This window comes from Rhinopithecus roxellana, chromosome 8, assembly GCF_007565055.1.
Source record: "Rhinopithecus roxellana isolate Shanxi Qingling chromosome 8, ASM756505v1, whole genome shotgun sequence".
Lineage (NCBI taxonomy): Eukaryota > Metazoa > Chordata > Mammalia > Primates > Cercopithecidae > Rhinopithecus > Rhinopithecus roxellana.
The window spans coordinates 33,815,777-33,821,776 of NC_044556.1; positions in this window are offsets into that span (position 1 = coordinate 33,815,777).

Sequence of the window (6,000 nt, forward strand, 5' to 3'; positions counted from 1 at the left end):
TCCAGTAGATAAATTAGAAAATTCTTCCCTTCCTGGGTTTATTTGCATTCGATTCTCCCATACTTGTACAAGGATTTATTTGTATTCAAATGGACAAATTACATAATAGGAAATATTTGAAAATATTTATGATGGGTAATTGATATTTTCATTGACTTCCTAAGATTTTATGTAATAATCATTTCAGCCAATATTGATAGCTAATGTACTAATCTAATATTGAAATCAGATTGATATCTTTGTTACTTAAAGATAATTTGATTGGATCAACAGTTATTTCAAATTGATTAAACAAAAAATTATAAAACACCTAGTTTGTGCTAAGCAACATAATGCAGTGATCATACAGAGATAAAAGTCCTCACCTCGGAGTTAAATATCTACTAGGAAGACAGTAAGAATATGTGATAATACAAACTTAAGCACGGGATGCTCTGAGAGTGTGGCAAGCACCATTTTAGGTAGTCTCACCAGCCTCATGTTTCCCTCATATACATCATCCAGGTCAAGGTTCAGTCAGAGAAGCAGAATATATGTTTATATATAAGGAATTTGACTACCCCGTTGTGGGAGCTAAACAATCTGTAAAGCTGTTAGTGTTCTTTCTGATGCTGGAGCTTGAAGTCCACACGACAGTCGGTTAAGGGAAAATGGATGTAAAATGGGAGGCAGTGAGAACAAGTGGAAATAACAAGCACTGACAAACCCACGTCAGTTTGTATCATCTCTGGCCTTGATAATATGGTTAATATGGTTGTTCTGTATAACCCCATATCCAACACAAACACGTGGTTTAGAGAAAACTGGTTAGAGAAACAAGTGATCCAGGGAAAGGACGGGAAGTTGTTCAGCTGCAGCTTGTGAGCTAACACAAGTATGAGCTATAAAACAGCTGCTGCTTCACATTCACCCTCCAAATTTTGCTCAAGACTTGTGGCTTACCCTAAGCAGAACATTGAAGGAAGATAATTCTGGAAAATGTATTTCTGCCTGACCAAGCTGACATTACAAACCACTACACTAACTATCCTATCAATAATTGTTAACCTGAATGAATAATGCTTAAAATTTCAGCCCCAGGAGATCAAGTAAAACATGGAGAGAGAGGAAAGGTGACAGGTCGGAAAACAAATGGTGTCTGAGCTGCCATTTGGAAGTTAGCCGAGAGGGTGTCTCAAGGATTAGACAGAGTCCAGGAAGATGGAACAGCATTTGTGATTGTAAAGATGTAGCAGGCCGGGCGCGGTGGCTCAAGCCTGTAATCCCAGCACTTTGGGAGGCCGAGACGGGCGGATCACAAGGTCAGGAGATCGAGACCATCCTGGCTAACACGGTGAAACCCCGTCTCTACTAAAAATACAAAAAAAAAAAACTAGCCGGGCGAGGTGGCGGCACCTGTAGTCCCAGCTACTCGGGAGGCTGAGGCAGGAGAATGGCGTGAACCCAGGAGGCGGAGCTTGCAGTGAGCTGAGATCCGGCCACTGCACTCCAGCCTGGGTGACAGAGCGAGACTCCGTCTCAAAAAAAAAAAAAAAAAAGATGTAGCAGAGAGTGACATTTTAAAAAGGAGGTCTCAAGTTTGAGTGAAATACAAATATTTAATTTATATTAATGGGTTTTGGGGGTTTTTATGTTTTCATTTTTGTTTTTGTTTTGAGACAAGAGTCTGGCCCTGTCACCCAGGCCAGAGTGTGCAGTGGTGCAATCTCAGCTCACTGCAGTCTCCGCCTCCTGGGCTCAAGTGATCCTCCCACCTTAGCCTCCTGAGTAGCTGGGACTACATGCATGCACCACTGAAGGGGTGGCCTGCCCCTCCACACCTGTGGGTGCTTCTCGTTAGGTGGAACGAGAGACTTGAGAAAAGAAATAAAACACAGAGACAAAGTATAGAGAAAGAAAATCGGGGCCCAGGGGGCCGGTGCTCAGCTTACAGAGGACCCACACCGGCACCGGTCTCTGAGTTCCCTCAGTATTTATTCCTCAAAAGATATGGGAGTAAATCAGCAGTAAGAGATACAGATACACGGAGATGTTCCATTGCCCAGGGATGGGCAGGAGACAGATGTTTTTCTTTTACTGAGATTTAAGAGAATGGTAATGACCTTTAACCACAAACAGCCTTCAGGCATTTGTTTAACAAAGCACATTCCTTACAGCCCAAAATCCTTTAAACCTTAATCACCACAGCGATGTCTCTTGCAAGGACAAGATTGGGGGTAGAGTCACAGATTAACAGTATCTCAAATACAGAGCCAAATGGAGTCTCTTAAACTTACTTCTTTCTATAATAACACAGTAACAGGCTGACCTCTCTTTTCCCCACACACCACCACGCCCATCTAATTTTTGTGGTGTTTTTGGTAGAGATGGGGTCTCACCATGTTGCACAGGCTTGTCTCAAACTCCTAGGCCCAAGCAATCTGCTGGCTTCGGCCTCCCAAAGTGCGGGAATTACAGGCATGAGCCACAGCACCTGGACTATATTAGTGTTCTTAAATGCTATGCTTAGAAGTTGGATTTTATTACAACAGAGGGCAGCCCCCCAAAAGTTTCAGGCAATAGGAATGATGACTAGATTTTTGTTTCAGAAAAATCACTAGCAACAGAGGATGGTTTGGAGAGGCAAGACTAGTTAGGCTGTTGAATCATTCTGGCTAACCGACATTGAAGGCCTTAACCAAAGGCCTTGGCAGTACAGATGGAAAGAATTGATGAGAAATATTAAAGGCAACATTTGTAGGACCTGACTGAAGAGACTACGGAAGAAGGAAAGAATCAGGTTGACTCAGGATTCTTGCTTGAGAGAGTAGAAAAGGGAGGCACTATTCACTGATTTGTAATACAGGGGAAACTTTGCTTCAGGAAAGGAAAGAATAGGGCTAAGTATACAGTCATGAAAACACATCAATGTTTGAGGCATGGCAGATAAAAAAGAATTCTGCAAAAGTGGAAATGGCAGTCATTGGACGAAAACCAGGGGGGAGTAATGTCATAAAATTGAGAGAGGAGAAGTTTTCATCTATAGAAGAGTCAATAGTAACCAATTTTTTAGGGAGAAAGATTAAGAGAAGGACTGAAAGTGCCAATTAGAGCTAAGAGCTTAGAGGTCTTTGATGCCCTTACAGTAGTTTGGCTGAATGGTAGGGACAGAAAAAGATTACATGGGGTTAAAAGGATTGAATGGCAATGAAGACATTGACTTAAATGGAATAATTTTCAGAACATATCTCACCCCAGTAACTAGAGGGAACCAAAGGTTGGCTCATGGGAATGTTGTTTTAAGACAAGAGGCTTGAATGAAGAAAAAGCCAATGGAAGAAGAGGATGAAAAGAAAATGGTGAAGGAAGATAAACATAGTAAAATCCCTAAGTGGAAGAATAATATTCAGATGACAGGAATTAACAGAAGGTAAACATCTTCCATTGAAACTAGAAAGGTAAAGATGGACCTTGAAAGAATGAAGTTTTTCAGTGGAGGAATAGGAAGCTCATTCAACAACCATTTATTTAAAAAAAAAAACCATGTATCATACTTACTGCTAGAAATTAAGGTAAGACACTATGCCATCTCCACAGACCTTACAGTCTAGCAATCTAGACATTGAATAGTATAAGGGTTGCAATTGTTAAAACTGTAGGGTGATGGGGCATATGTGAGTAAACTTACTCTAGCGTAGGAGATTATGAAAGGCCTTCTGGAGCAAGTAATATTTAAATTGGTATCTGTAGAAAAGAGAGATCATCAAACAGAGGGAATATTAATACCTTGTGCAAAGCCCCTGAAATAGAAAAGAACATGGCACCTTGAAAAACAACCCTAGAAATGAATGAATGGAGCACAGAGAGGGAAAGGGAGGGTGCGGGAGGTAATGCTGGAGAAGTAGATCATCCAGATTATGCACTTTTATGGCCTTTTTGACCATATTAGAGAATTCTGTTTTTTTAAAAGAATGGAAAGGCAGTTCTTTTTTTAAGAGACTTTATGCAAGGTGAGTATAGATAATGTATTAAAAGAGGTGCCAGCAAACTTTTCTTCTTTAGGGCCAGATTGTAATAGTTCAGACTCTGAGGGCCACATACAGTCTGTGCTACATAATCGTCTTTATGTTTTGTTGTGTTTTCTTTTCACAACTGTTTGACTCCTGTAAGACTGTAGAAAACAGTAAGAGTAGGTGGTGGGAGCATCTAGGAAGCTATCAAAGTAGTCTAAAGAGGACCTGATATGTCTTGGGAGAGAATGGCCATAATGGGAAAGAAGAGACTTGCCATACGATTTTAGAGTTTGAATTGACAAAGCTTGCTTGCAGATAGGAGGAGAGGAGGATGTGAGATTGAGGAAAGCATGTAAATTGTCTTGTAGGGTCCTGGCTGTGTGGTACTGTTAATTAAGATAGAGAATAGAGGCGAAGAAGCAGGTTTTAAGGGAAAAGCTACTGCATTCAGTTTTATTGTTGAATATAAGTTGACAATTAGATGGTTCTGTGGCAACATGAGGAAATGAGCTTCAGATCTGGTAAAAGTAATGGCTAGAAACATAAAGTAGGGCATCATTAGCATATAGATAGTAAGTCCAGGGAATGGCTGAGGTAACAGGAAAATTGTATTGAGTAAGAAGAGAGGGCTGTCTCAACCAGATTGGATTTAGGAAATCAAGCAGGCAAAGGAGACTGGTGAGAAGGGGCCAATGTCAATTATGATTTTTTTTGACTTATAATTTACTTAGAAGTATGTTTTTGAAATTTCTAAGCATATTTGTTCTTTTAGTTCTTTTTATTGTTGATTTCCAACTTAATTACAGGCTGGTCAAAGAATGTGGTCGGTATCAACTTGAAACAATTGAGAGTCACTTTCAGCCTAAAACAGGGGTCAGCAAACTATAACCTGTGAGCTAAATCTGGCCTGCCACCTATTTTTATACAGCCTGGAAGCTAAGCATGATTTTTACATTTTAAATATTATACATAAAACTTATATAAAATTCAAATTTCAGTGTTCATAAATAAAGTTGTATTAGGACATAGCTACACTCATTCATTTACATATTGTCTGTGACTTCTTTGTTACCATGTTGGCAGAGCTGAGTACTAGCAACAGAGACCACATGCTCCACAAAGCCCAAAATATTTACTATCTGCCCTTCACAGAAAAAGTTTACCTACACCTGGCTTCCAATGTGTTCAATTTTTAATGTCTAGGTGCTCTTGAAAAAAATCTGTATCCTTCAGATAACATATGCAGGGTTTTATATATGTTTATTAGATTAATCTTACTGACTGTATTACACAAATTTATATACTTACAACATTTTGTCTGCTTAATCTACCAAATACCGAGAAATGTAAACTAAATTTTCTAATTTGGCAGTGGATCTGTTAAGTTTGGGTTTTTTTGTTTGTTTTGGGGCTTTTCTTATAGTTCTGTCGATTTTACTTTATAAATTTGTAGTTTAGATAACTAGATGCAAATAAACTTAGAATTGTTATCTCTTCTCACTGAGTTAAGCTTTTATCAGTATGTAATGATGATCTCTTTTTTTAACTAATAGTGTCTACATTAAGCTATATTTTGCCTGATATGAATATACCAGCTATCTTGTTAACATTTTCCTGGTGTAACTTTTCATCCTTCTTCTTTCAACCTTTATGGCTCTTTAAGTTCTAATACATCTTTTCAAACAGCATATAGCAGATTTTTTATTCAATCTGGCAGTCTTTGACTTTTAACTAAAAAGTATAGTCCATTTTCATTTATTGTAATTAGCAATTACTGTTCTATGCTGATTCATTCCCACTAATATATTTTATATTTTCTGTTTTGTGGCCTATTCTGGTTTTTGCTATTCATTGTTTTGGATTGACTAATTCCAATTGTTTTTTCTCTAACAGTTTGAGTTACTCTATTTCTATTATAATGATCACTCTAGAAATTTTAATATTTTAATCTCTTTTATGTTTTATCTTGTTGCCTCTCTGTGTTATATTTCTAGTCCACTATTTTTCT